The 27,914-nt window shown below is 46.2% G+C and overlaps 1 protein-coding gene across 5 annotated transcripts in view; it reads left to right on the forward strand.

The window, feature by feature from the left end:
* GPR22 (G protein-coupled receptor 22) overlaps nucleotides 1-27,914 on the forward strand; it is a 55,916-nt gene that overhangs the window by 11,500 nt on the left and 16,502 nt on the right. For 2 of the 5 annotated variants that reach the window (XM_032954269.2, XM_032954268.2), the window contains exon 2: nucleotides 20,531-20,563. The exons of 2 other annotated variants lie outside the window; for them this stretch is intronic. The gene's annotated coding sequence lies outside the window, so the exon portion shown is untranslated. Of the gene's footprint in view, nucleotides 1-20,307; nucleotides 20,564-27,914 lie in introns of those variants that run through there. One more of the 5 variants, XM_032954266.2, reaches the window with a different exon arrangement.

Below are 27,914 nucleotides of genomic sequence, written 5' to 3' on the forward strand. Positions count from 1 at the left end.
TCAGGCGCCTCGCGTTTCGTTGCGAGATAAGGCGCCAATGATTCGCCTCTTGAGCGAATGGATGGGAAATCTGGCCAGTGCAAGCTGCAGCTCCAATATTGAGAGGGACACTTGTGAGGAGGAGGAGGAGGAGGGAGGCATCTTTTTCTTAATTTCGCACATCAAGCGGCGCTCATCGATTGTCTGTCAACAACAGAGCGGCGTTTGCAGGCGTGCCAAACAGCTACCTTCATAAGCAATTATCTCCATAACAATTCCCTCCCGTCAACTGCACGTCATCGCTCCCCGAGCAAGTTTGATGAAGAGTCACGATTCAGTATCACGATTCAATTATCCGGACAAGATTTAGCTCGTCGTTTCGATTTCACGCCGTCGTTTCTGTCGTTTCCCGCGACGATTTGTCTCGTTGGTGCAGTTGCGTTCTTCCCCATTAGCCGAGCTGTAACACTTATCATTTGAAATTATTACAAGCAAATCGTCACCAACAGCCATCATCGAGATCAATGCCTCTCCGTGCCGTTGCTTTCCCAACAAGGCCCCGTGATGCCACAGTCCATGACATTTCCTGCGCATGAACTATTCTCATCGCTCCATTTCGGCAGCGGGCGTTCGCCCTGTTGGTTGTGCTCCTGCCTTTGGCTGGCATTCCACGGCCAGTCTTGTCCGTCCGCTATAATCACTCCTCGCGATGTATGCTGCACAAGCCCCGCTCCTTTTCCTTGACAGTCAACGTGATGATGTCTCCCATAATTTGTGCTCATTCGCTGATCCACATGCCTCTCTTTCCCGACTGTCGGTGTAATTCCAAGCACGCGTCATTTGCACGTAATGTTCATGCGTTGTAAATTATATAGATTAACACATGAAAGATTCAATGCATGTGTCATGAGCATAATACTACATTTTAATTGATGAATCAATGTCCATTAAAATCATCTATTGGCCAAACCCGCTATGGACTGATTAATAAATATGATAATTTTTGGCCTCCAGCCAATTGGCTATGGCGCTTGGGACTACGGCCGTCTTTGTCTCTCGTGATACGAATAATTATAATTACCATATGATTTCATGAGCCGAATGGCTCACAGGGCTATACCACATAAATAAAACTGAAAACTGAAACTGAAAATGAGCGAATAGGTTAAACTGTGTAAATAGTCAGGGATGTTCTAGGTTGGCTCTCAAAGCATCAACCATTCTTCTCAATATGACGCTGTCGGTGGAAAAAAACAAGATGTACTTATTGTAATTGGTGAAATTCCACAAAGTTGGCCCACCTTGCCTCGAACATATTTACTGCAATCCATGTTGTCATTTGCTAGGAATTGGTTCAGGAACATCAATATACAATTATATGTTCCTTACAAACACATTATTTAGAGGATGTACGTCTACATGTGAACAATGACCTTCTTCCTTCATAGAGTCGTCAATGTCCTTCCCTACTGCGGTAGACGGCACACTTTACGAACGACCCCCGGCTTTACCAGCAGGTATTCCAAATACGCTAAGCGCCGAGCTATTCAGCTGTCACGGTGTGGCGCGGTTGAAAAAAATGCTTTAAAGATTACTGCGTCGGCTCTAACAAAGGGACAGCAATGAGGAGCCGCACATCTCCTTCGGCTGCCCCTGAGCCTCCGACCTCCACTGCCCTTTCCTCGGCTGCCCAACGGCAATCCCAGCGTCAGGCGTGCTTTCTGACAGCCGCTGCCAAACGACCAAAGAGGGAGCGTTTTCTTTTCTCTCCCCCTGCTCATTATTCAGCATTTCAAGCAAGGAAACCGGCTCCTGGTGCTTCCAGCCCCCAGCATCCCCACCCTCACTCGGCGAAATGTTAACTACCTCGCCCGGTATACAGGAGATCGTGGGTTCAATCCCAACACTGGCGCCTGCTGTATATTTGGAATTTGCATGTTCTTCCCGTGGTCACGTGGATTTTTCTCCGGGCCCTCCAGTTTTTCCCTCCACATTTAGAATCAACATCACGCGCTTAGAGTATTTGGCTCCTTGCTGTACATTTAGACGTGATAAGCCTCTTCGTTGAGCTATCATTTGTGGCCAGGTCGCTTCTGAAAAAGAGCTACAATATATAGCTCAGTGCGCCTTACCTGGTAAAATAAAAATTGTTTATAGTTAACACATGGCAGCTTACCTGTTCCCCCGGCATTCTGATGTCACCGCGTTAGTTCCCGCGAGCGGGAATTTTAATCTGCCTTGTAAATCAGGACCGGGCAATCAATCCACCACGCTCGGACGAGCATTTGCTTCGCTCTGTCGCAAGTGGGAATGGCTCAGAGATTCTCGTTTCGACGTCGCACAAATTACCGTTAGCCCCAGGGGATGCCATCTCCCTCGCAGGGGTTAGCGGCCGCGCTCAACTCGCCATCCGAAAGGCTCACCGCTTTCGATGCGATCTCCCAGCGTGGCAGCTGAAACGACGGTTGCAGGTTTCCTAAATTCCCCACGCCCACGCCGCCTCTGTTCACCGGGCGGCATAAGTAGATAGGTTCACTGCGGTCGGTTAATGGGCAGGTGTCTTGCTGTAGGGTAAAGCGTGGGCAAAGGCCCACCTCTTCCAAGATGTCTGGCCAGCATGGAAGAGTAGGTCAAATGACCTTTGGAGGGGCTCTCTTGAGCTCTCTCTCTCTCTCTATTTTGAGACCCTCCAGTCAGCAGTGCCATGAGCATGCAATTGCAGGGCTGCACCTTTATCTTTTGCCATCAATTTGGAGTGAGGCAAATTTCTTCACAAAGTTTCAATATCTAGGTTTTCGTGGGGGTGGGGGGAGGGATTGGCCGTGTTTGTTGCCTTCCATTTGCTGAGCAAACGATTTTTTTCCAGTGGTAGACGTCTACATGTCACGCATGACATTAATACAAATAAAAATCCAATCTCTTATTAGAAACAAAAAGAGTAAATCCTTTGTTGCAAATGTCACAACAACAGAGCTGCTCATACCGATAGGCCACCGAGACATAAATGCCCAATTTGCATTTCAATCCAATCATCGGTCCCCGGGTGAGCCATGCACTGCGAACCGTGCCCCCCCCCCCCCTCCTCTCCTCTTTGAATCGCCGATCGTTAAATTCTGCCACTGAGAGCGTGACTCCGACCGCAACGGAGAGCAAGAATTGCCGCATTGACTTTCCGAGCGGAGGCCCAATTGAGTTGGTGAACACCGTAAATAAACTACGGTCGCCACGACGAGAGGTGGCCCAAGGAGCCGCCGGCCCTCTCTCTCTCTCTCTCGTGCGCGTCGTGCAAAAGCTCACGCGCAAAGGGGACCAGCACCCGGTGTCTTTCCCCCCGTCCGTGGAAGTTTAGCTCTGCCATTCGCTTGTGGCTTGTGCCGGGCGTGTTGTTTGGCGAACGTGATGTCCGATGTTCCCGCTCCGCACGCTGGGAGATTTTTCTTATTTCCCCGAGCGACTGAATTCAGTTCCTCAAAACGTGACGGCATTTCCGAGGTACTGGCACGGCCATTCAATTCCGCAAAGCCGAATTCAGTTGCTGAAGCAGTTCCCAGCGTGTTCAGTGAAACGTGGGGGCATCGTGCCTCGGAAGACGTGGTACAAAGCACACATCGGAGACATTAAATAAGCTTTCGGGAGGGTGCTGGAGACAGGCCACCATTGCAACCAGCATTCCTTCAGGTATTGAGGTATCATTCAGAAAATGTTTTTTTTTTATTGCACGCTGTCATAATGTGTGTAAACATGGTGGTCAGCATTAGGGCATGGCCGTTGCTATTCCTAATGCAGTAAGTATACTTGTGGGTATTCTTTGGGTCTTTCGGTAAAGTCACGTAGAACAAAAAAACTACGACGTTTCGATCGCAACACAAGCAATCGTCATCAGGAGAAAAAAGAGTGGGAATGCTGCTGAGGTGGGCCATTTAAAAGGTTTAAAATGGGTGTAGCCCAAGGGTCAAAAACGAAATTGGCGGGGCTAGTGATGTTAAAGTGAGAAATTTGCATGTCAATGTAAGATTGGAGAGCTACCTGCACGACGAGAGCGCGGAGGTAACCATTGTATTGTGAGAGATTAGCATGTCAATGTAAGATCGCAGAGCCACCACCACATCGAGGACACGAGCGACGGCGGCTGTGTTAGTGTGAGACATTTAACCTGTTAATGTAAAATCAGAGATTAGCATGTCAATGTAAGATCGCAGAGCCACCACCACATCGAGGACACGAGCGTCGGTGGCTGTGTTAGTGTGAGACATTTAACCTGTTCATGTAAAATCAGGGATTAGCATGTCAATGTAAGATCGCAGAGCCACCACCACATTGAGGACACGAGCGTCGGTGGCTGTGTTAGTGTGAGACATTTAACCTGTTCATGTAAAATCAGAGATTAGCATGTCAATGTAAGATCGCAGAGCCACCACCACATCGAGGACACGAGCGTCGGTGGCTGTGTTAGTGTGAGACATTTAACCTGTTCATGTAAAATCAGGGATTAGCATGTCAATGTAAGATCGCAGAGCCACCACCACATTGAGGACACGAGCGTCGGTGGCTGTGTTAGTGTGAGCCATTTAACCTGTTCATGTAAAATCAGAGATTAGCATGTCAATGTAAGATCGCAGAGCCACCGCCACATCGAGGACACGAGCGACGGTGGCTGTGTTAATGTGAGACATTTAACCTGTTCATGTAAAATCAAAGATTAGCATGTCAATGTAAGATCGCAGGGCCACCACCACATCGAGGACACGCGCTACGGTGGCTGTGTTAGTGTGAGACATTTAACCTGTTAATGTAAAATCAGAGATTAGCATGTCAATGTAAGATCGCAGAGCCACCGCCACATCGAGGACACGAACGACGGCAAATGTGTTAGTGTGAGACATTTTACCTGTTAATGTGAAACCAGATAGTCGAAAATAACTACTAACATCGGAAGGTAGGATGGAAATATCACAGCCAGTTATGACTTAAACTGGTTAATAACGTCCTTCCAATGATTGCTCAATTTGTACCCATCTTCTCGGTTGAAATTGTGTCTGTGTCTATATATCTGGATGGCTTCATGTGATGTTTCCATCCTTCCTTCCAATGTTAGTAGTTATTTTCGACTCTCTGGTTTTACATTTATAGGTTCATTGTTTCACACTGACACAGCCACTATCGCTCGTGCCCTCGATGTGGCGGTGGCTCTGCGATCTTACATTGCCATGCTAATCTCTCACTTTAACATCACTAGCCCCGCCCATTTTGTTTATGACCCTTGGGCTGCGCCCATTTCAAATCTTTAAAACAGACTGCTTCAGCAGCTTTCCCGCTCTTTTTTCTCCTGATGACGATTGCTTGTGTTGCGATCGAAACGTCGTAGTTTTTTTGTTCCACGTGACTTTACCGAAAGACCCAAAGAATATGAACTCCTGCAGTCACGAAAGCTTTGTCAAGATTTATACTTGTGGGCCTTTATGAAATTGCGTACAAAAATATTAAATATGAATGGCGGTCATCTTATCTTTACCTTGGAGTCAGTTGGTGATCCATCTGTAAAATAAACTCCTTTGATCTCTCCATATAACTTGAGAGGATATGGAACAAATTGTTATATAAAAAAAAGAATTAGATTAAACTTTGTTTTTTTTACATTTTTACAACATGCTAACCATAAATCAGAAGGATGACTGCTTCAACAGGACTTGTATAATAGAAACGACATATTTTGTATCATCTTCTCAAAGGGATATTTCTATAAAAGTAAGACATTTCTAACGGATGGGTATTGGACTATCGAATGACAAGACAAATGCAAAACTATAAATATGCATACATACATGAAACGTAAGTAAAATGAGTTGTACTTTTTAATATACGTGACCATAATGCTCATCTGTGGGCATATCCAATATTGAGGCAAGGTCCTCGTGACATTTCCATCAATAATTTGTCAAGGTGTATTTAAATTAGTTATAAAAGGAATAAATAACAATCCAAATATTGAGGTTTCACCTGAACTAAGCGTAGATTTTATAACGCGGTACAATCCTGCTTCCTCAATGCTGTATTCATGAATCAAAAACGCGGGTTGTGTTTGTGGCCCGTACATTGATTTGCCATGACAATTCACCGAGATGAAAACATAAACAAATATAATAAAGAATTAAAGCTTTCGTGACTGCATAAATTACATACGTGACTTTACCGAAAAAAACCATTGAATAAACAAATATAATAACTTTGATCAAAGGCCCCACACTATGGGCTCTTCGCCAGTTTACGATTTCGACCACATTGCTTTACAAAAGCCACCTTAGAACGAAGAGCGATGCTCTATGCAAGTGTAAGGACAGCACGGGGCGATAGAGGGACAGTATGGTTCCCCGGGATCATGGTTACTAATTTACGTGCTCATGATGGTTGATGGGACAAGCGTTGACAGGGTCACGTGAGGGGGAGCACGGGACCCAACGGCGGCTAAGTGTAATAAGGGCTGGAGATTGACCCGGCCAGGTGCGGTGAGCAAGAGTTCGGGAATAGCGGCGTGGCCAGCACGGACCGGACCTGGGGGCTGTTGTTCTGGGGAATCGCCGTCGCCGCCTTGGAATGGGTCGTCTCCATCGTCTTCGAGTTGTCTTGAGGCTAGAGTTATGTTGTCTCAGAATAGAGTCGTTTCATGACCCAAGTGTATATAGTCACTCGCAGTTACTCGTTAAGTTGTCAGCGGACTTTATTCACAATAAATATACATAAAGACAAGACGGTGTCTCTGAGAGCTACATTACGCAAGCGTTCCATGTCCTTCATAAGCTGTCACCCTTCGCCTTAACCAATCAGCACTAACCAGCGTGGTGAAGTAACAATCAAACATCCGCTATGAATGACTTGGCGTGATATTTTGGATGCAATTGGTTCGAATAAACCCTGCAGCCAGCCACAAGAGGCATGATGTGTACCACATTGGCACACGCACATCTATTCCCAAACATATGTGGCTACTGATTTAGAATCAGAATCTTTATTTAGACTGGAGGAATCCGATGACCTCTGAAGCCCGTTTTCACAGATGTCCAGTAGGGCGATTAATAGTGAAACAACTCCCATGGCAAAAGCACAGTGAGGGAAGGCCTTTACTCAGCAGACGATTGTCAATGTGATATTATATTTTATTATTTATGATTATAGCCTGCTGGTAGAAGCTGTACATAAGCGCGCCTTGTAAAAATAACAGTTCTGATATTAGCAACATGTCCTTACATCACACTGGTGGGTGGAATGCAAAGTACAACTTGGATACAAGCACATCTGGCCTAGCTCCCGAGGGCTATGCTTATATCCAGATTCGAATTTAATCACAGATGCACTCCACCTCCAGCTCGTGTGCAAAAATAATTTTAAGCCAACACAGAGGAGGAGGGAGCCAATCTCTGTGTGGGTAGTGCTGCGTTGAAGTGCCCTTATACTCTTGCAGTGAGTAGATGTGTCCCGCACGTAACAATGACGGGGGCTTGACACGACACTTTAATCACACTTGTTAAACTCTTGGGACATTTTTTTTAGTGTCCTCACATGCACCGGTGACCTAGGATCTTCTCGGAGCCATCCGTCTGTGGCGGCGTTGGGTCTTTGTACAGGTTTTAATTTGTGCATCCTTGCGAGAATGTCGGACTCTTTGTTTGCGAATCCCAGCGCCACTCAAATCTTATTGAGTGTCACTCGAACTTCGAGTCACGGGCACATCCTGCAAATGCCGGAGTGGCATGCCGGAGTATCATGCAGAGTGGCATCCAAGAGTGCGCACGTATCGTCGACGCTGTGTCAATTTGTTATCTTTGCCAATTCGCCCAATGTTTCTAAAAAGGAATAACAACTATAAGTGATGTGGGCTGTGGCGGCTTGTCACGTTGAGATTTCCATGGATGAAATGTTGGCAAATGCCACGTAGCAGAAACAAAATTGATCGTGAGTAATACCTGCTTCAGCAAACAGGATGCTTCTCATGGTAAGAAGCAGCTATATACACACACAAAAACAGCAGTCCGTGACATCATTGCTTGAAAAATATATACATATTTATGACTTTTTTCATCCAACAGAATATTCAAAACCACCACAGTCACCTCTTCGGCAAATAACACCTTACTGTTTTTCCACAACAACTTCTTTAATGCATTTAAAAAAATGTATGAAAGGAAACCGAGAAGTAATGCTTTCTTGACCTCCAGAAAGGGGGGGTCACCGAAAAATTGGATTGGTACAGAAAATCCGAGTGAATAAAGTGAAGCGTGAAAGCTGCGGTTGTCTAAAATGCACACAGAGGACCTCAGTCCCAACCGTCAAATTGGGGGACGTCACATCAGAACAGATTGAAAGCCACGGCATTTAATTATAATCCAAAGCTTGCCTTTCTAAGTTCCTTTTAAATTAACGCCGGCATTGCAAATTCGAATGTGCGACGCATCGCCATGCTTAAATCATACGTGTGCGGTCCAACGTATCGAACCGGCGTTTCCCAACGACACAAGGTTGCCCTCTCGGCACTGCCGATGTCACGATTGGCCTGCAGTTCTCTCTCGCCCGGCATGATAAAATGTCTCGAAATAAAACATTTATTTCATCTCCCCATTGGTCTTAACAAAGTATAATGTATGGAGAGGCTACCTCACCAAACACTTGTATCTGATGATCAATCACACATTACAGCCGTGACAGCTTCAATACAACATCCAGCAGCACCTATATATAGAAAGCCTCTTTACATCACTGTGGAAATATGTTGTGTGCTTTTTGCCAAGTACACTGTGTTCATAATAATAATGACAAATAGACCATTTTCGAATCCACTGCTGGATAAAGGGCTTCCAAAATCTTAGGGGTCATGACAGTTGTTTGACCATTCTTCACCACGCTGGTCATTGCCGATTTGGTGATTAGAGGGCCGAGGACTGGTTTAGATATCGCTCGCCACTCAAGTTAGCTGTGGCCGGGCTATTGAACGACACGGGTGGCTGGGTTCATCACGCAATAGGCCAACTACTGCGCCACTACTCCTGCCACCGGGACACAGAAGGTCGTTCATGTTAAATGTATCCACATTACAGGCAGGCGTCTTCACTGAAAAAAAAATTGCCATATCATATATATCTTTGACATTATATATGTTCTTTTATGTGGGAATATATTTAATTTCAATATGTGATATTTCCAGACCACCTCTTCTTACGAAACTAAATCCCTCCCCTCGTCAAATCTCTGGTACGTAACCTTTTTAGAGGGCATTATTTTTCCCCATCACAAACTCTCGTGTCAACCAAACATTAAGGAAATTTCAGACGAAACAACCAGGCCATTATTTTGACCTTGGTCAGGTCCACGAAATATTTCCAAAATTGCAGCTCCAATTGGGGCAAAAGCATGTTCTTAGACGTGAATTTGAAAATAACAATTTAAAAACTTGGCTTTTCTCGAGGATTGCTGGTTTACCGGCAATTTCACAAAACGCGTCTTGCGAATGTTCTTAGGTCCCCAGATTGTGGCCTCAGTTTTTTTCTTTCCACCCCCCATGATCATTTCCTTCATGGTCCAGGGGACACAACCCTTCATTTCAAAGATATCTTGTCATAATTTTATTTCATCTGAGATATTTAGGGAATTGAATGTCAGAGGGTTATGCCAAGGTCCCCTATTAAACATTTAGGGGGAAAGCACCACACAATTACCACGTGACAGGGAAAAGTGCTAAGAGCTATAACCAAAAAGGTGGCTCAAAAGTCCATCTGTCATTCAGCCGCAATGACAGAGCAACAAACATGGATCCCACACCTGTGTGTTGAACCTTCTCTTGTCAGGCCTCGAAAGCCCAAGAAGATTTGAGCCTGGATAGTACTTGGATGGGAGACCACAAAGCTTGCCAGACTGGTATAGGCTGTGAGGCTACATGGTGTGGAAATAGATGGCAGGGAATACAAACCCACTGTTGTACTGCACCATATTGCCCCGGTCTACATATCACTTTCCACCCATGTTTTCCGTGACCAGGATTCAAACTCAATTTGCCAAGTTAACAGTGCAGTGCGCTGACCACCTACACCATCACTCCACCAAAACATGCATTAATCAATCAATTAATAATAGATTCCTGTGCGTATGATCGATGCCTGTTTTGTAAGAAAAATAGTCAATTCCAATCTATCGATGGGTCATCGCAAGTATATTTCTGCGTAAAGAGTTGTCAAAATGTCACCACCTTCATTACGTGTGCATGTTTCAGTACCCATGTGTTAAGACTCGGACGACAAAGTACTAGGAGCCGCTTTAATTCACATAGAACAATCCAGGTTGGGGCTTCGTGCTTGAACTTGAAGCTCTACTTTCAAACGTCCCCTCCGCTTATGCTCTGTCACTCTGCCCTTTTAAATCGTTTCAGTCCCCTTCTCGAATGTTCCCTCTCTAATGGATCCCAACCATCGCCTCTGGGTTGCACTTTGTTTCCCGCCTATCCTCGTTCAAACCTTTTCCTCCAATCACTTTGAAAGCCACGCCTCCCGACCAATGCTTCTGGAAGCCTCTTTCCGCCAATCGGAGACCTTGGTTTATCTTTGAATAGCCGTTAGGCTGCACATTGGCTTGGGGTCATTTTCGGTCATTACACAAGTATTGTGAGCTCGGGATGGCCCTGTGTGATGACGTCAAGTATGAAATAACATTCAAGACCAAGGAGGAACCCTGGCCAAAGCCACGGAAGCACACGTCGTCACCAACACATTTCCACCTTCAGCCGGTTCCCACAGCTGCTGCACAGTCGACGTGGCGAACCTCCAAGATTTGATTTGAACACGAATCCACCATCCACTCCGATGTCTTCCCCGTGGCTGTTGGACTCGTGGAGACCACTCAAAGGCTGCGCCCGTCTCCCTAACGGCCCTCCAGCGTAAAGTTTTTTTGTTGCCTAATCGTTTTTAAAACACTTAACCTGCCCCCGTGTTCTTTTTTTTTACTTCCGCCTTGCTTATCCTACCTTGCGTCACGCACCCTAGCATGTCTCATTAACGAAGCACAACTATGCACGTGATTGTTTGCCAGAAATTCAGCCCCCCCCCTGCCCCTGCATTCGCTGTGGTTCCTGCAATGTCTTTTCTCAGGGCAGTAGTATTTTTAAAAGTAAACTCAAGCACACAACGTATCAGTAAATTGTCATCACAAGGATACTCTGATTGCACCTTAGTGCTTGAGACATTACGTGTTTGTACAGTTACATAATCGCATAGCCTACTGAACTATCTCTGAAATTGAGGGCAGATGAACGGTAGAGTATAATGACAGTTGTGACAATAAACTCAGCCAATATATAGAAAAACAATATTTCCACATCAAAAAAAACCTCATCCCCCATATGAGCGGGCAGCTCAGAAGGATGTGCAAGAGACGTTATGATTAATCATTTAACACGGCCGCAGGGCTGCCTGTGAATCCATATACACAGCAGATGCCTCTGTCTGAGATATCCCATCTCAAATTAAAGAGAAAACAATGTGCTCCAGAGCATGTGAGCAGAAACACACCCTTGGCATTTCATATGGTACAATGCACAAAGAAACATATGAGAAGGGATGCATGCCTCCAATGACATTGAGATATGAGAAAATGTACATGTGGATTAAAAAAACATCGGCACCTTATAGAGATTGCATTGACTGTTTAGAAAAGCAAGTGAGTTTTAGATAGCCGGTGGGCGAGACTAACAACAGAATGGCTGTCAAAGGAAGGAAACGGGCCCAACAGAAAGTCCACCATGGAGGTAGAATGATGAAATTAGATTGTGTGCAAAAGTCTTGACAGAGCAATGGCGACAGTTTTAGTCAGGTCATTTTTTTTGTTTAGGCGTGGCACCTTTCTGACACAAAGCACCGTCACATTAAAACGCAAACTCCACATAAAATTAGTAAAATTCTAAACAATTAGAACAAAAATCGATATATGCAGTATTTACAAACTACCCGCAGTTGAAATTATTCGCAGCTTAATGACATAATTCAAACTGATTTAAAGCTTTCGTGACTGCAGTGATTCACATTCTTGGTTCTTTCGGTAAAGTCACGTTGAAGGGAAACAATAAAATAATAAAATAATTATAACAATACATTTATTATTTTATTGTTTCCCTTCAACGTGACTTTACCGAAAGAACCAAGAATATAATATAAGTGGGCTTGGGCTGGACACATTGCTCGACGGGATGATGGCCGATGGTCAAAAAACATTGACGCAGCCGGCAGCTCAGGAACCAAACACGTTTAGGCGAATGGCCATCGAGGAGATGGAGCAATGAAATCGGCGCTCGTGTGCAGGTGCAAAGATGATTTGTTATATAACGGGATTGTAAGAGATGGCGGCAGCTTGAGCAGCCTCTCATCCAGCAGTGGAATGATCATGACAGATGATAATGGTGATACGAGGTCAAGCAAGGGCCATTTGTTTTAGAATTCTCCATCACCGCTACAAAATGGAGGCCCTCACACCGCTCGAGTGTGAGGAAAATGCAGAGTATTCCATTATTTTACATGGCCAGTTACAGAAGTAAGTTTGGTGTGGGAGCTGCAGTGAGGTTTTTTTTAAAAAAAAAAATGCCACCATCATGTCAGCTCGGACCTGGGGGGTCAAAGGTCACCCGCGCCTGATTGGCTCTGTTTTTGTTCATCACACTCCATCATCCCCCCGTCCCACCCAACCCATCCAGCACCCCCCCCCCCAAAAAAAAAATATAAATCTCTTTCATTTCAAGATATTACCACTCTGTTCAGGTTGTGAATCGATGCTGCGGCTCTCCGCAAATAAAAGCCTTCATTTTTCGGCGATGATTTTTTTTGCGACAATTGTTCAAATAATCACACACCGTGATGCCTGCCGCAAGAAAGCGCCGCTGTCATTCTCCGTGCATTGTGCAGAGAGTTTGTCTCTAAACAAGGATGCTGGCTGTTGGCAGCAATAGCGTGCGGTTTTTCTTCTTCTTCTTCTGCTCAAAATTTGTACAATCAATTAGTATGTTTCTCTCTTGCTTCTAAAAATGCACTCACAGCCGTAAAGTACTCTGAGGCTATTTACAGCTTACAACCTTGCATTGATGCAGTGGAATTGCTCTGCCATTACAACATCCTGACAAAAGCTATAGTTAGATTCACGTGTGCCCTTGTATAGTTGCGCAGAGCAGCGCTGGGTTCTCCAGATGCAGCCTGTATGCCCCTTCGTGAGGAAAAGCGCCACATTTGGTGGAGGCAACGCCAGTTAACTGTGCATGATGCGTCATTTTTCACAGGGAAGGAAATAGGTAACGTTTCTGTGTGTCGTGAGGAGGGGGATTACAGTGCCGATTTAAACTAGTGGGGGGGCCTGTAGCATATGTTATAAAGGGGCCCTAAATATAATAAAAAACACGTAAATATATTACAAAAATTACTTGCATAGTAAAGTAATTGCATTTTTTCATTTGCTATACAGCCAGATAATACGACAAATCGCTAACCTTTAACACCCAGTCGTTCATAAAAGTTTGAAGGCAGTCTAGCACGATCGTAAGAGCAAGTTCAGAATCACTGAAGCGGAATTGATAGCTTGAAAACATTTAGCGCGGGGCCCTTAAATATTGGGGCCCGTAGCATATGCTACTTTTGCTTAATGGATAATCGGCACTGGGGGATTGTTATTGTTCATATTTTTTTAACGACTTTGTGACCGTGCCAACTTTTTTTTTGTCCGCCCGGCAAACATCGTCGCATCAATGCCCTGTTTATATTTGGCCGTGACCATACCAATTAACGTCCATTGTGCTGGTGGCAACGCCACCAACCAACCACGGTTAAAGAACTTGACTTGAGTGCAAAAAGTTCATCTTTGCCTGCGCAGGTGTTTAAAAAAATATATGTATAAAATCCCGACAGGGGCGTGCGGCAACAATCAACGTGCGCGTTGAGCCGCTGTGACCTTGATGAGCAAATGCCTTAATTTTTCAAACGTGACGAGTCTTGCACATGCTAATGCACAGTTTAGGATAACTCGTGGGGTTACGGACAGACGTGCGATGTAGCGGGGGTGGAACGACGCATCCATTCATCGATAATAGTAACTTACAGCCCTCTGACAATCCACTGCTGGATGTGTGAGTCCACATGGGGGGTGGGGGGGGGGGGTTATGTGACCATACTTCACAACGCTGCCTGGTATGGGATGGTGGAGCGGGTTTCATGACCGGTTCAGAAATTGCTCACCACTCGTGTTAGCCACGGCTGGGAATCGTGTTAGCCCTGTCAGCTGGTTTAATAAAGCAGTGGCACTGTACCGTCGCTCCTCCCCACCCTACGTAATCATAATTTTTGTATTACAGATAATACTTTGTTTAGAGAACAAAATCTAATATCCTATGCAGTTAATAATAATTCCCATAAAACCAAGAAAATCATCATAATCTGTCACGGTCAATCCACTGCTGGATGAAGGCCTTCCTGTGATGTAATACTCCACCTAACGCACCTGCACGCGAGCCGATTTCATAGCTCCATCTCCTCGGTGGCCGAAAACTATTCAGGTGCATTCCATCTCGCGGCTGCAACTCCGTCGTCATTCTTGACCGCTCGCCATCAACCCTCGGAGCGACGCTTCCTGCCCAAGCCCCAGTTGTTTATTTTCCCTTAACAGTTTGAATGATCCCATTAACCTGTGTATATTCTCTAATTTTCTCGTTCCTCTGTCTGTCTCTCAGCGTAATTCCAATCATGAATCACTCCCAGATAATAAATGCCTAGGCCAGCAGAAAGCTGAATGCGGATTTTTGCTCCGGTTGCTGATAGGAATTGTGGTGTTTTCCCGATTATACTGTGTGACATAGGCATCGTTATTCTTTGCATGGCTCATTTGCACTGATCAATGTATTAACCAGGTGGGAACCTGGGGTGAGACCGTCAATTTTTGACCCTATTATTATTATTGAGTAGTATACCATGCAGATAAATTGAGAGTCCTGAGATCGAGTTAAGACTCGCAGAACCACTAAAAAGCCATCCAACAACAGTACTATAATGTGAAATGGCACAATTTAGAGGGGGTTTTGAAGGGTGATAGTTGTAGACATTTATATTTGTGAAATATATCATTGTCTAATGTTGGCACAGGAGCTCTAAGCGAATTCTACCATGGGAAAAAAATATACCTCTGAAGTGTGGCTGCAGTGAGATTTTTTTTATAAGATGGATCAGTGGTTAGTGCACTGCACAATGAACCCTGCCTGAGTTCGATTCCCGGCCAGGGCGAGAGTGATGTGTGAACCAGTCTTGTGCCCCACCCCCTACTATGCCCCACCACCCACCCACCCTTCATGAATCCGCAATAATCAGCGTGGTGAAGTATGGTAAGGTAAACACAAAATGTAAAAAACCCATGACCGACACAATGTAGGTAAGCCTTCATCAAGCAGTGGATTGACAAAGGGCTGTAACATACATCACCAACAACACAAGGTGTTGAAAGGTGATAGGTGCCGGCATTTAAATTTGTGAATATAATTCATTTCGTATGGTCCACACAGAGCTCTAAGTGAGTTTTGCTGCATTAAAACGCAAATAAGCGCCATAAATGGTGGCTCAATACCTTTTAGAAAATGTGTTTCGTTCTACAGCTACTCAGAAAATCAGTCCACCTTTTAGGTCTTCCAAAAGGCATCAACGTAAACCATTATTTTGGTCGTCAGTATCGCAGTAAATTTTTCAAGAAGCAATTTACCAAAAGGAAGATATTGACATGTCACGTAAGACGACGTATGAAGCTCGTCTATCGTCACACGGAGAACAATTTAAGATGTCAATTTCGCATTGCTGCTATGTTCTCATTAGGTAAATGTGATCAAATTTTGTCAAAAGCCCTTCAATAATGTGTGAATATTTTTTTATGGCATGGTAAATGGGTTAATGTACAAAAAAATCTCCATCATTAGGAATTCACTCACGATCCGCACGTCTCTCTGAAGCGATTCTGCCCCCTTTTTATTAATTATTTTACTCTGCAGGACGTGACTGGAATAACAGAAGAGTGACAATATCACGCTTAAAGAAGTGGGGGGGGGGGGGTAAACAAACTCCGCTTTTAAAGGATCCGTTATGAGATTGGCGACCGTACAGTGGGGGGCCATTATTAACAAAGCAGCGGCCAGGATTCCGGCTGACCGCAGCGGCTTGCCGCTCAACTGAAAACAGCGATGCGGCCTGACGAAATGGGTTTCAAGTCCACAGAGGCAGCCCGAGATGGGGGTTGAGGTAGGGTGGGGGCGTACATTTAAAGGGGGTGAAGGGATCCCTTCCCACCGCCAAGCCTTCGCAAGCCCCTTCTCGGAATCCAGTACGCAAGCGAGCATCTCTCTCGCTCTCTATGCGGGGTTCCGGGCAGGAACACTCATCTAGATCGTTCCCCTCCTGCTGCGTAAGCGATGCCACCTGTCACGCAAATCCAACCTCGCCACTCACTTGTAGCGCTCCTTCTCGGCGCTTCCTTCCTCACTTAACTTTCATTCCGTCGTCTCTCACGGAGTGTGGCATTGGCCATACTCAGTGACCCATACTTGTGCGCCTCGAGAACTTCAGTCCTTGAACATTTTCTCCCGTGTAAAATGTTACCGATTTACACGTGACGTCGAGGGAGTTCTGATGTGGGGAGAGCCAGATGTGGATATGCACCTCCGATGAGCGCGGTTGGCTACGTGCGGTGCGAAAGAGGTTCAGCGTACATGCGTGCCCCGCGGTCAGGAATTTGAGGGCAATTGGTGCGTGCTCGGTAGACCTTGAAAGCCATTGGCGGTGCCACCGCTTCACACGGCGGAATGGCATCACGATGGCGGGAGCGTAAGGGGCCAGGGCGAAGGACTGCGGTGGTGTCACCGCCACCAGGTGTCCATTAGAAAGAAGACGGGGTGAGAGAGGAGATGTGGACAAGCGTAGGAGTCCCTGCCTCAGATTACGTGGCACTTTCTTGTGCCCACTCGGCTCAGCTACAGCTTTTTTTTTCCCTCCGCGGAGTGACGCTGTTCCTAGGACAGGTAATTTAGTCGTGAATAGTGCATTCTTCTGATTTCGTTACGACGGGAAAGGGCCCAGAATGGGACGTCCGAGTTTGTCGATCCACACGGCGGCTTCCCGAGATGCTAAGTGGAGAAATGAGGCGTGCGGGGCCAGGTTGATGCGATACGTTCCGCGGTCCGGGACGCGTGGCCACAGTCGCCCTCGGGGGTCATCCCTCATCTTCCGCTCGTGAAGCAGGTGGCCGCCTTCTTCGCCCACCGTGTCCTGGGCGGATTCGGTTGAGTGCAGTCCACCGTAGTCACGGGAGGTCGAAGCCAGGGACCTGTTAGGTCGGCGATGAGGTGTTGGTCATTTATGTTGAACGCATTCCACGATTCTGGCCATCCGGATGATGGGTTGGTGCCAGCTACATGAATAGCGGCCGTAATTTTAATTTCCAGAACGACTTGAAGCGCTTTCGTGGTTTGGTTTTTGAAGTCTTCCGTGGATGGGAGGTCGGAATTGCTTACGGGTTTTTTTGTTGTTGTTGCTGTGGCCCATCTCGTGTTGCACGATGGCGTCGCAGCGGATGTCAGGTGGGATAACGCGAGACAGCGCCTGGAGCCACTCAGTTGCAGTGAACTTAAGGCGTCCCCGATACCGACCGTCTTGTATGGCGGGGTTCAGCCGTGCGTCCGTGATCTCTGCTGCTGAACCATGAGGAAGAGCAAAGTGTCCCCCAGCAGAGCAGACGAGGGCCACTGTCACGTTGCGGGATGTTACAGCTGTGCCCCCCAACCCCCCAACCCATCCGCCAATGACCTTCCAAGTAGAACGTCTGTGGAACGTGTTCCAGTGCACGGGGAAAGTGGACGGTGAAAAGGGAAGAAGGTAAACGGAGAGAAATTTTGGTCCAAACGCCACGAGAGGTTGCATTGAGGTAGAGAAGAAATATAACAAAGGGGCGCATTTGTGAAATGGAAAGATTGAATGCGAAGATCAAAATGTATCTGTGGTAAATAAAACGTTTGGACTAAAGATATTAGTTTGTATGCTACTCTTTGGTTTTTTTGGTGAAGTCACGTAGGTAAAATAAAATAAAAATAAAATAAAACAACTAAATTAAATCACGACATTTCGGAGGCAACTTGATACAGCGAACTTTGTTGTGTCTGTTCCACCTGAAGACGGAAGCTTGTGTTGCCTCCGAAACGTCGTGATTTAATTTAGTTTTATTTTATTTTAATTTTATTTTACCTACGTGACTTTACCTAAAAAACCAAAGGGTATGAATCCTTGCAGTCACGAAAGCTTCAAATCTAGAATGAGTTTGTATGCTGTTAAAATTAAGTATATTGGTTCCTACCTCTCTGTACACAGCGATATGTAGTGGGGCGGGTCTACAATCCATTGTCCCCCCACCCTCCAAAAGTCTGTCAAGTTGAGGGGGAACACCCCCCCCTGCCACGCACCCATCCTCCATGGAATTACCGATGATGAAAAAAAAACCCAGAACATAATGAGTGCCGACTTGCCGTGTGAAGGACGGCCAAGTCGACACCCCCCTTCGCTGGACCCAGTCCATCTCGCTAAGGCAACGACGCATCGACGGAGTTGGATAAGCAGCTTCCCGCACTCGACCGACTTCCCCGCACTCGCTGGCGGCGGCCAGAGCGCAGTATGTCATCCCGTGGTTAAATGTCATTAAAATGTTGTCAGCCCTGGTGGCTGCCTTGGCATATTGGGTTACAGGTACCGCGTTGGCAAAAGGCAAGCTGGGATTTTTTTGGTTTTTTTTGCGGAGCGCCCGATTCAGGTGTGGGCCGTCGGTTCAATGGAATGATTCGGTGGCATCGCAAGGGACTGGCATGCATTTCGATGAAACGTATCTGTTGTTGACCACGCTTTCCTAAGCTTTCTCGGCCCGGACACAACGATGAGTGTACGGTTTATTGAAACGGGCACTCTTCCCATTTGGTGTCCTTTTTCAGCGACAGTTTGAAGCTCCGTTTTTTTAATTCTCCCCCCACCCACCCACCCCACGTTTTTCTTGTTCGTCGCGAATGTATCCACTAACTCGTGTTTTTTTCATGATGTTTTTGGATCACGTACGTATTTTCGTGAGAGTTTGCGCAAATTAAATGCAAACGTCATCGCGTCGCCATTGCGGAAACGATGACAGCTGGAGCCTCGTAAATGTTACGCGCGGAGCCTTCTTGCAGCAGTATATGATGCACAATTTGAAGTTGTATTAATAAAACAACACCGGCAGGACAGTCTCAAACGCCGGGTGACCGAGCGCCTGATACCCAATATTGTTTAAATCTGTCGCGGGTGATAAAGTGCCTTGAGTGCAGTCGCAGGTTGTGCGGTGTCTTCGCGTAAAACTCTGCAGACCTCGCGTCTGCAAAGCAACAGAATGAATGGCTTCGGGGCAGAGGGTCATTATTCTGCTGTGTTTTCTCATCGATCAAATGGGTGTGCTGGGAAATATGCCATCCGCCTCCCGATCCTTGCTGCGACCAACGCTCCTTCCCCAGTTGCAGGCAACAAAAGAGAGGTCCTTCATTTAAGATTCCGTTCGGCATCAGCTTCGACATAAATCCTCTTGCTGTCACGCAACTTTTTTTGCGGCACGCGCTGCCCGATGGGGGGTCTCGTGGCGGTAATGCCACTTGCTGCTGTTGCGCACCTCTGTGGTGGCATGACACCGCGCAGCAGATGGTGACATATTAGTTGTAATACACTCTTAGGTACGACCCGCGTGTCGCAATGTTCCAGATCCTCCCTTCATTGCAGGACGTAGAACACGAGCCCTGGGCAGGATTATATTTCATTGTATTTTTTTTGCAGAAAAAATTGTCATCGGCTGGGCCGACTGTTCTCTGCTGTCCGGGTGGGCCTTTGCACAGGAAGCTGCATCGCTCTCATGGGCTTTTTAACCTCGGCAAAACAAACTTCCGATTCTGATGTGCAGGAATTGCGGTGGGGTGACGATCTCGATTTGTCTAAACGGGGGGGGACATTTCGGGAGGGCAGAAATTGCCTTTCGTTGCGGCTGGCGGAACGGCCCGGAGTGTAACGGTGGCAAAAGCGACTCACCGGTGAAAGTGAATTTTCGGGGGCCGGCAAGCTACGTGCGGCTGCGGCAGCGGAGCAGAAGAGTGTCGGCCGAGATTTAAATTGCTTTCATTCCGTGGTGGGGGGGGGTGCTTATTGATCCACCCGTGGGTGCTAACGTGTGAAGCTGGTGGGCTGGAGGGGCGGGCAGGAGGGAGTGCGGGAGGGGAGGGATTGGCGAGCGCTGGGTGATAGCGGCGACAGCGACGGGTGGTGGTGGGGGGATGAGAGTGTGTGCCGAATGTTGGCTTGACGGCAGACGGAGCGATTTCCCCGCAGAAATCTGCGGGCCGTGGGAGGAAAATGGAAAGGGCCTCTGCGAAGATTTACTCCACTGGGCTATCACAAACAAGGATTTATCCTCACCTTTGCTATTCGTTGCTTTCGTTTTCTCCTTGCCTCCAATTAAGGGATATAATCCCAGGATGCAAGCATCGGCACAGGTACGTCGTGTGATTGTATTCATGAAGCAAACGAAAAAATGATGCGCCGTGCATTGAGTAATATTTCAATAATGCAAAAATAAATTTAGAAAACACTCAAATTGGTTCAAACAAACACAACGCCTTATCATCCGTTGTATTGAATTTTACACCGTACATTATCAGAGGAAATAACATCACCGGTAAATGCATTTGTTTTTTGAGAAGGCATTAGGGTTGCACATTTATAGCGCGCCGAGTACAGGGATGGCACGACGTATAGGCGCATGGAGGTCAGCAGTCTGCTCGCGAGCGTCTGTACATGGCACAGTGTACGTGCACTTTGGTTCTATTGATCAAGGGTTTTTAGTGGTCAGCTCTTCATATCGATTATGCTTAAGAGGTTATATTATTTATCTACATTTCATTACTGCCAGCAACTGTTATGAATATTGCATGACAGTTCAGCATGCCCTAGAGCACAGTTAAGGTTCATGTGATTGTGTAACAAAAAAGGACCCTGCTCTATTCATTCGATGCAATTACATCGTTTTACGCTGTCGTGTACGAGGGCAGAGGGGATCGGACACGTCGTGGGCGATTTTTGGCCGTAAGCTGAGCAGGGCTGAGCCTGAACAGAGCTTATATGAGCAACCACCAGGCACAAAACAGGTGTTATAGGCTGCTGCGGGGATACACTGTGAACAGCAGAGGACATTGTTGTAAAATCCATTGTTGTACTATTCTGCCGTTGCACTATTGTTACACCCACGGTGGCGAGACGTTAACTACCTCGCCTGGTATGCAGGAGGTCGTGGGTCCGATCCCGACCCTGACGCCTGTTGTGTATTTTGAGTCTGCGGTGTCTCTCTCCCAGTGGTTGCGTAGATATTTCTCCGGGTTCTTCGGTTTTTCCCTCCACAATTAGAAACATGAGTTTAGAGTTTCGGTTTTTTTTTTGCTGCTATAAATGTCCACGTGATAAACTGCTTCGTTGAGCTATCATTTGTGATAGCCGGGTCGCTTCTGAAAAACAGCTTTATAGCTCAGTGGGCCTTACCTGGTCAAATAAAAAAAATTGTTCAGTTTAGTTATTTGCTCCCATGTCTATGCCCGACACTTTCACCAACCCGCACTGACCGGCACGGTGAAGTATAGTCAAATTACCCCACATGCCGCCCCCCCCCCCCCCCGTGCATGGTGTGGGGAGGCCCCTCACATAACAGTGGGTCGACAAAAGGGGTTGCGATAGAGGGGTTCACGCACTGCGCCACGAATCTGATTATCCTGAGTTAAATTCCTGGCCACGGCTACCACCGGCGGTGAGTGATAATTATAATTAATGCAGTCCTGGACCTCCCTCCTTCAACCTCTGCTGCCACCATACTTCTACGCTGCCACAGCAGTGCTCACCGACACGCACGGCAAAGTATGGTCAAACAATGCCCATGATCAACATGGCGGGGGGAGGCCTTCATGCGGAAATGAATTGACACCGGCTATTATTTTGAACAATGTTTTACTATACTTCGAGTGTATCGAGTTTTACTTGAGTATTCCAAGGTCTCTTGCAAGAGACATACTGTTTGAAGAGTGTAAAAGATTGCCTTAGGTCTGTCTGCTTTATACACACGGGTTGTATTCAGTAAACATGACGACTGCATCGCATGATGTAACCGAAGGACACTGTGTACCGAACAAACAAGACAAAGATCCCCCTTATATATCCATAAATAGACTTTTTGGGCAAGTACTGTGAGCGTATACCTCAGAAGGTTGGCATGGCGCACAAAGGGGGGTTGGTGGCCAGAACCACGCCCGGCCGTCTTTTTCTCTCTATTGGCGATGTTCACACACCGCACCCGATACTCATTCGAGGCTGAGTTAATCGAGGGGAGACCCAGAACTAGTTCAGATAACCACACACGCACGTGTACATTAAAAACAATACACAAATAAATCATGTATAAGGATGCCCTTGTTAGTCTGGTTGTTAGTGAGCGCCTATTAAGGTCAGGTCGTGCGTGCCAACAACAACAACCCCCATCCGCCTTTGTTAACACTCCATGAGCATTATTACTGCATTAGCATTACACACTTTAGGCTGAGTTTACCCATATTTCACTGCTACATGTCATTTCACGAAACGAAATGTGCATTCAAAAATCGAAGAAAACAGTGCATCACCCCGTGTTAAAGAACAGCCTACAAAAGTAGATATAATTGAGCTACTTCTGAGATAAACTTTGCACATTCCCACGCACTCCACCATGGAGGTCTTCATCTCATAGCAATGACACATTTTTTTTTACATTTTCACTCTCAAAGTTGGATTTTTTTTTCTTTCAAAATTTAGTTTAAGCCCCAATTTAACATAGTGGGATTTTTTTTTCCTGTGCAGTCATTGTGCCTGGGCTGAGACCATCATCATGCTGCACTCGAGAACCTGGATTAGTTATGCGTGGGCGAAACCCAGACTCGAACCCATAATCTCCGACATACAGAATGGCTTAGTTCTATAACAATGTTTTTTTTAAATAATTATGTACCTTTTTTCCCCAACTACTTTATAACTTACGAAGTTCTGGAAGGATATGTTAAATTGAATCGGGCAGAATCTAAATTATGTTGTGACCACGTGCCAGATTCTGCTATTGAATGCTTCGAGTTAAAGCACTGCTTAGCATTATACATTCATTTTTATTTTGCGTTGAGATCATTTTGGCTGGGTTTTAAAGCCATCCGCGTGTTGGCTGCTGCATTCCAGCGTAGGATACATCACAAATCAATGCAGTTCTGGCAAGGAGATGCGAAATCTAAATGCAACAGCCGAAAGTAAACAGGCTTTCCCCACACCATGGCGATGGAAAACGTCTAAGCTGTTACACTTAAAGTGCCAGTAACGCTGGCTCACTCGGCAGATCTCATCTTGTCCGAATAAAGTCTTTTATATATACATACATATGCAAAAAAGCCAAAAATCTTCATTATAGCCTCTCTCTAGGCTGGTGTGGTGCATCAGGGGATGATGTGGTCGGTGCCTTTGACTCCCCAATGGTGATGTTTACACACCACTAATTTTAAAATAAACATTTTAAAGCCGAGTCGACCTAGAGGCAGCCCAGGACTGATTGTGATATCACTCGCCGCTGATGTTAGCCATGGTTGGAAATCAAATCCAGGTTGCTGGGTTCATAGCGCAGCGTGCTAGCCACTGCACCACCGCTCCGTGCCATTGAGGAAATGTAATATTTTACAAACCATTGTAGTTTTATACCAATGTCACTGCAGCTGGGTGGCGGTGCCGCGGTGGGAGCGTGAAAGCTGCGATTTTAAATCACCACCAGGAGATGCGTGCAACCATTGTCGCTGCAGGCTCAATGCCCAACGCTTCGCGTGGCAGGCAAAAACTGGTTGTCCTGCAGGAGAATTCACCCCTGCCAAAGGAATGAGGAATATCCACCACTGGCTTAGGGATATATAGTGTTCCCACCTGTCCTGATTTGACCCGGACAGTTTCACGAATTGGCATCTGTGTTCAGGCGGCAGGAATTGATTGTGTGTACCGATATCTGGTGGTATTGTGTTGAACTTTATTCCAATATAATGGACAGTGCCGCACAGTTTTGATAGACCTCGGCTGACTGAGAACCGTGCCTGGGTTTGGTCCGTGGAATAGGTGGTGACCCGAGCCATCAACAATAAATTATCCTTATGGCAGTACCCCGGGGTACCAAATAATACAAAATGGACGAGGCAATTAAATATTTTATTTCTGGGACACTATTTTTTCCAGGGGTGTTGCTTAACTCCGCGGCTGAGGTACCAATCAATCCGAAATCAGTGTCACACTCCGCGATGTCGAAACACAGCGAGGACGATCGCGCTGAAACCCTGAACGCTCGCACGCACCGTAGTGGTGCATCGTGTGCCGCTCGTCGAGATGAGTCGATTGCCGCATCGCCGACCATCAACAGACTAAAAATGACTGCATCACGGACATTGTGCGAGAGCCGGGGTACTATGATACCCCGAGGTAGCGCCATAAGGTTCACATGAGTACCGCACCATGCTCGTTTAAGTGTAAAAACTTAGACTTTCTGAATTTGAGGCAATAACTCAAGGTATTTATAAATATACCATGTATTTTAAGTCGCTTGAAATACAATATATCATGCAATTAAATAGTAATATATGAAGTGAGCATTGTACTTGACCCATTGAGGGTGAAATTATAAATAAAAGTAAGCGAGTTTGAGATATGTAACGTCGCTAGAAGCGCTGATGGCCGATGGCAAGAATAATGAGGGAGCGGCAGCCTGGAGCGGCGTCCGAGAGGAATCGTCTACCGGGGAGATGGAGCGATGAAAAATCAGCTTGTGTCCAGGGGTGCTGGGTGGCTTGTTACACCGCAGGATTGTGGGAGATGGCGGCAGCTTGTGCAGGCCTTCATCATGCGGCGGATTTTTTTTATTTTATTTTTAAGTTTGTTAAACCCAGGAAAACCTCGCCGAGTCTCCTGAATATTTTGCAGGAGGCTCCTGCCACAAGGTTTTGCAGTAAATGGCGATGACTGCTGTGTGTCATCCACATTGAGCTGTTTCGATTGGCCATGGCTGATGATGATGAGGGCAATGAGAGATGTAAGTTCGGGTTATCGGTGGGCAATCTGGCAGTTACAACCTCAAGAACACACATTCTTAAGTTCCACATGTTCGGTTCCTTAAATGTTTTCCTTCGTCGCCAAACTAATGCTCACATATGTGGGTGGAGAAATTAACAACAAACTGACGGTAAAATTAACAATGATAAATGCCTCGTTGGCAACTGTGTATACAATTTGTGACTTTATTATGATTGCGTTTGAGGGACCCAGCAACAAAAAATACTTGTTTTGGCTTCAACGTAAACAATTGGTGATGATGATGATGATGATTAAACTGAGACATTTGCTGGTACAAAGAGGTAAATATGGTTTTCTTCGTGTGTTAGAAACACAATTGAGTTTTATCCACCTTACCCTGAAGATGTGCTCGACCATGCTGGATTGATATAAAATATACAGTATACATATTGTACATAGCTTATTTGAGATTATCATGCGTCGCATAATATGCACACAATTATAATCGGTGCATATTAAGAGTAGCTGCTATGAGGTGGATCAGAGCATGGGCACAAAGGAACCAAGTGGAACAAAAGCTGAAAAGCAATGGAGAAAAACAGAGAGTTGCACTGAGAAACAGAAAGATGAACACGCATGGGATCAGGGGGGAAAATGCAAGACAGAGACATGTCTTTGAATGTTGAGAAACGTCAGTGTGCTTTGGCGGGGCACGCTTGCGGAAGAGATGTGATTGCCGGTGGACGGGACCGGCGACAGAAAGGAAGCGGAAGGCGAGAGAACGAATCCGCGGAAACGGAGGGATGAGATTAGTTCACGTGCAGGATAGATGGGGCTCTGGCAGCACAGGGCCACAAGGTACGGTGGCAGCTTGGCGAGGCCTTAATTCAGCAGTAGATAGACATTGGCTGATGATGATGACGATGATGTTATAGCAAAGCTATGGTGAACAGAGACAAACACGTGGGTGGCATGTTGTTTTTTGGTTTGCGTCTGCTCAACACAATTGACACACACAGAGACACAAGTGACAGTGCATTTGTGTGCATTGCAAGTGACAGTGGGCATTAGTCTGACTTAACACGGCGATAATGCTTTGGCGTGTGTGACCAGGGAGGAACAGCTGACATGAGCGTCACTGCGAATATGAGAGAGATGCCTTTTCTGAGTTCTGCAGTGCCCAGGAGCTGTATTGAAATGCAAGGGGAGCTCTATGAACTTTTGTCCCCCCCCCCACCCCTTCTTTCGTACGGAATGAATTGAGCCGTGACATCTAAATGCTCACGTCGAGGCTGACGAGCGAGCCAGTGGGCAGCAGCTTCCGTGAGTAGCCTCACGTTAAACATCCGAAATGCTGCTAGCGAATGAAGGAAGCGGGCGATGGCGTTACTGTGCGTTCCGCGGTTTGAGATTGGTGGCAGCTGTCAACGCCGCGGGCCTTTACGAATTGTCCATTGCTTTAAGGAGCTAGCTAAAGTGGAGAAACAGGAGTAGTGGTCTTACGGTATTTGTATTAACGGTACGCAACCTTGACTTGCATAAAGTAGGGATTGTTGTTTTCTACTGAATTTTAAGTCATTGATGTTACGTAGCCCATGTTTATTTTCCAGAACATCGTTTATTTATCAAGGAAAGCTCCACCGAGATTCAAGACTCGTATGTAGGAGCGCCTTGCATTGGGATGCTTTGCCGCTTTCATTTAGGAGTATTTTGCCTTTGGGATGAAACCGGAGGAGCCGGAGAACACCCGTGCATATGAGGCGGTACACACTCAACGGTGCTTACAAGTCGATTCAAGCGTGCATTTTGCTGAACTTCCATTCCCTATCCCGCCTCAATTTATGCCAATACTTTTGTCACGCAAAGCGAAACCGTACAAACCATCTGCGATATTTAATACTGAGGCCTGGACATCACCAACAGTTGTCGTTGCTGTTGTCGTTGTTGTTCCTGCAGAGAATATGGCTCAGTCTATATAACGTTATTATTATTATTAACGCACAAACCTCGCCGAGTACACACCACAACACAGAGCAGGTGGGGACCTCATTATTTCTGAATTAAGGAGGAGTGAGGGGGGCCATACGCGTGGAAAACAAAGCTCCATTATTCACATACAGGTCTTTGTAATGACGGCCGTTAATCACTGGCTGTCGCTCATTCACTTGCTACCCAATAATGCTGCACCCACTCAATTTCCATATCTTGTTAAATGCATGATTTGCAAGCAGCACTCTATGCATGCCCAGTTGCTCTTCGCTCAGTGGGAGGTTGCTTCTCCTCAATTACCCCCCACCCAACCCTCCTGGCACCCACCACCTGTGATCTGGAACTCCCTGCACTTGGTCGGGAGTCGACAGACATTCGTGCTCTCAACTCCCAGCCCTCGCTCAGGTCCAGGCTGAAGACCCTATTATCATCTGCCTAAGACTGTTCCCATCTTAAAAAAAAAAAACTTTTAAATATACTCCTTGCTCCCTGCGATGCACATCCCACTTTTGAGTAGGGCAACGTGAGTTACGTTTGCATTTAGATACTATCATCAGCCATGTATGTTGAACTTATTTCGCACCGTACGTAGCCATTCGTGCTAATCGGAGGTGCGGGGGAACTGCTGAACGAAGGCCTTCCTAAGCCTTCACCATCTCACGGTGTCGCTATGAAACAATCAGTCTCGCTCCTTGCATGAGAGCTGATATCATCACTCCATTTTCATGGTGGACATCCTCTTGGAAATCTTTTTTTCTC

This window comes from Petromyzon marinus, chromosome 14, assembly GCF_048934315.1.
Source record: "Petromyzon marinus isolate PM22_M1 ecotype Great Lakes invasive population chromosome 14, UKy_Petmar_22M1.pri1.0, whole genome shotgun sequence".
NCBI classification, from domain to species: Eukaryota; Metazoa; Chordata; class Hyperoartia; order Petromyzontiformes; family Petromyzontidae; genus Petromyzon; species Petromyzon marinus.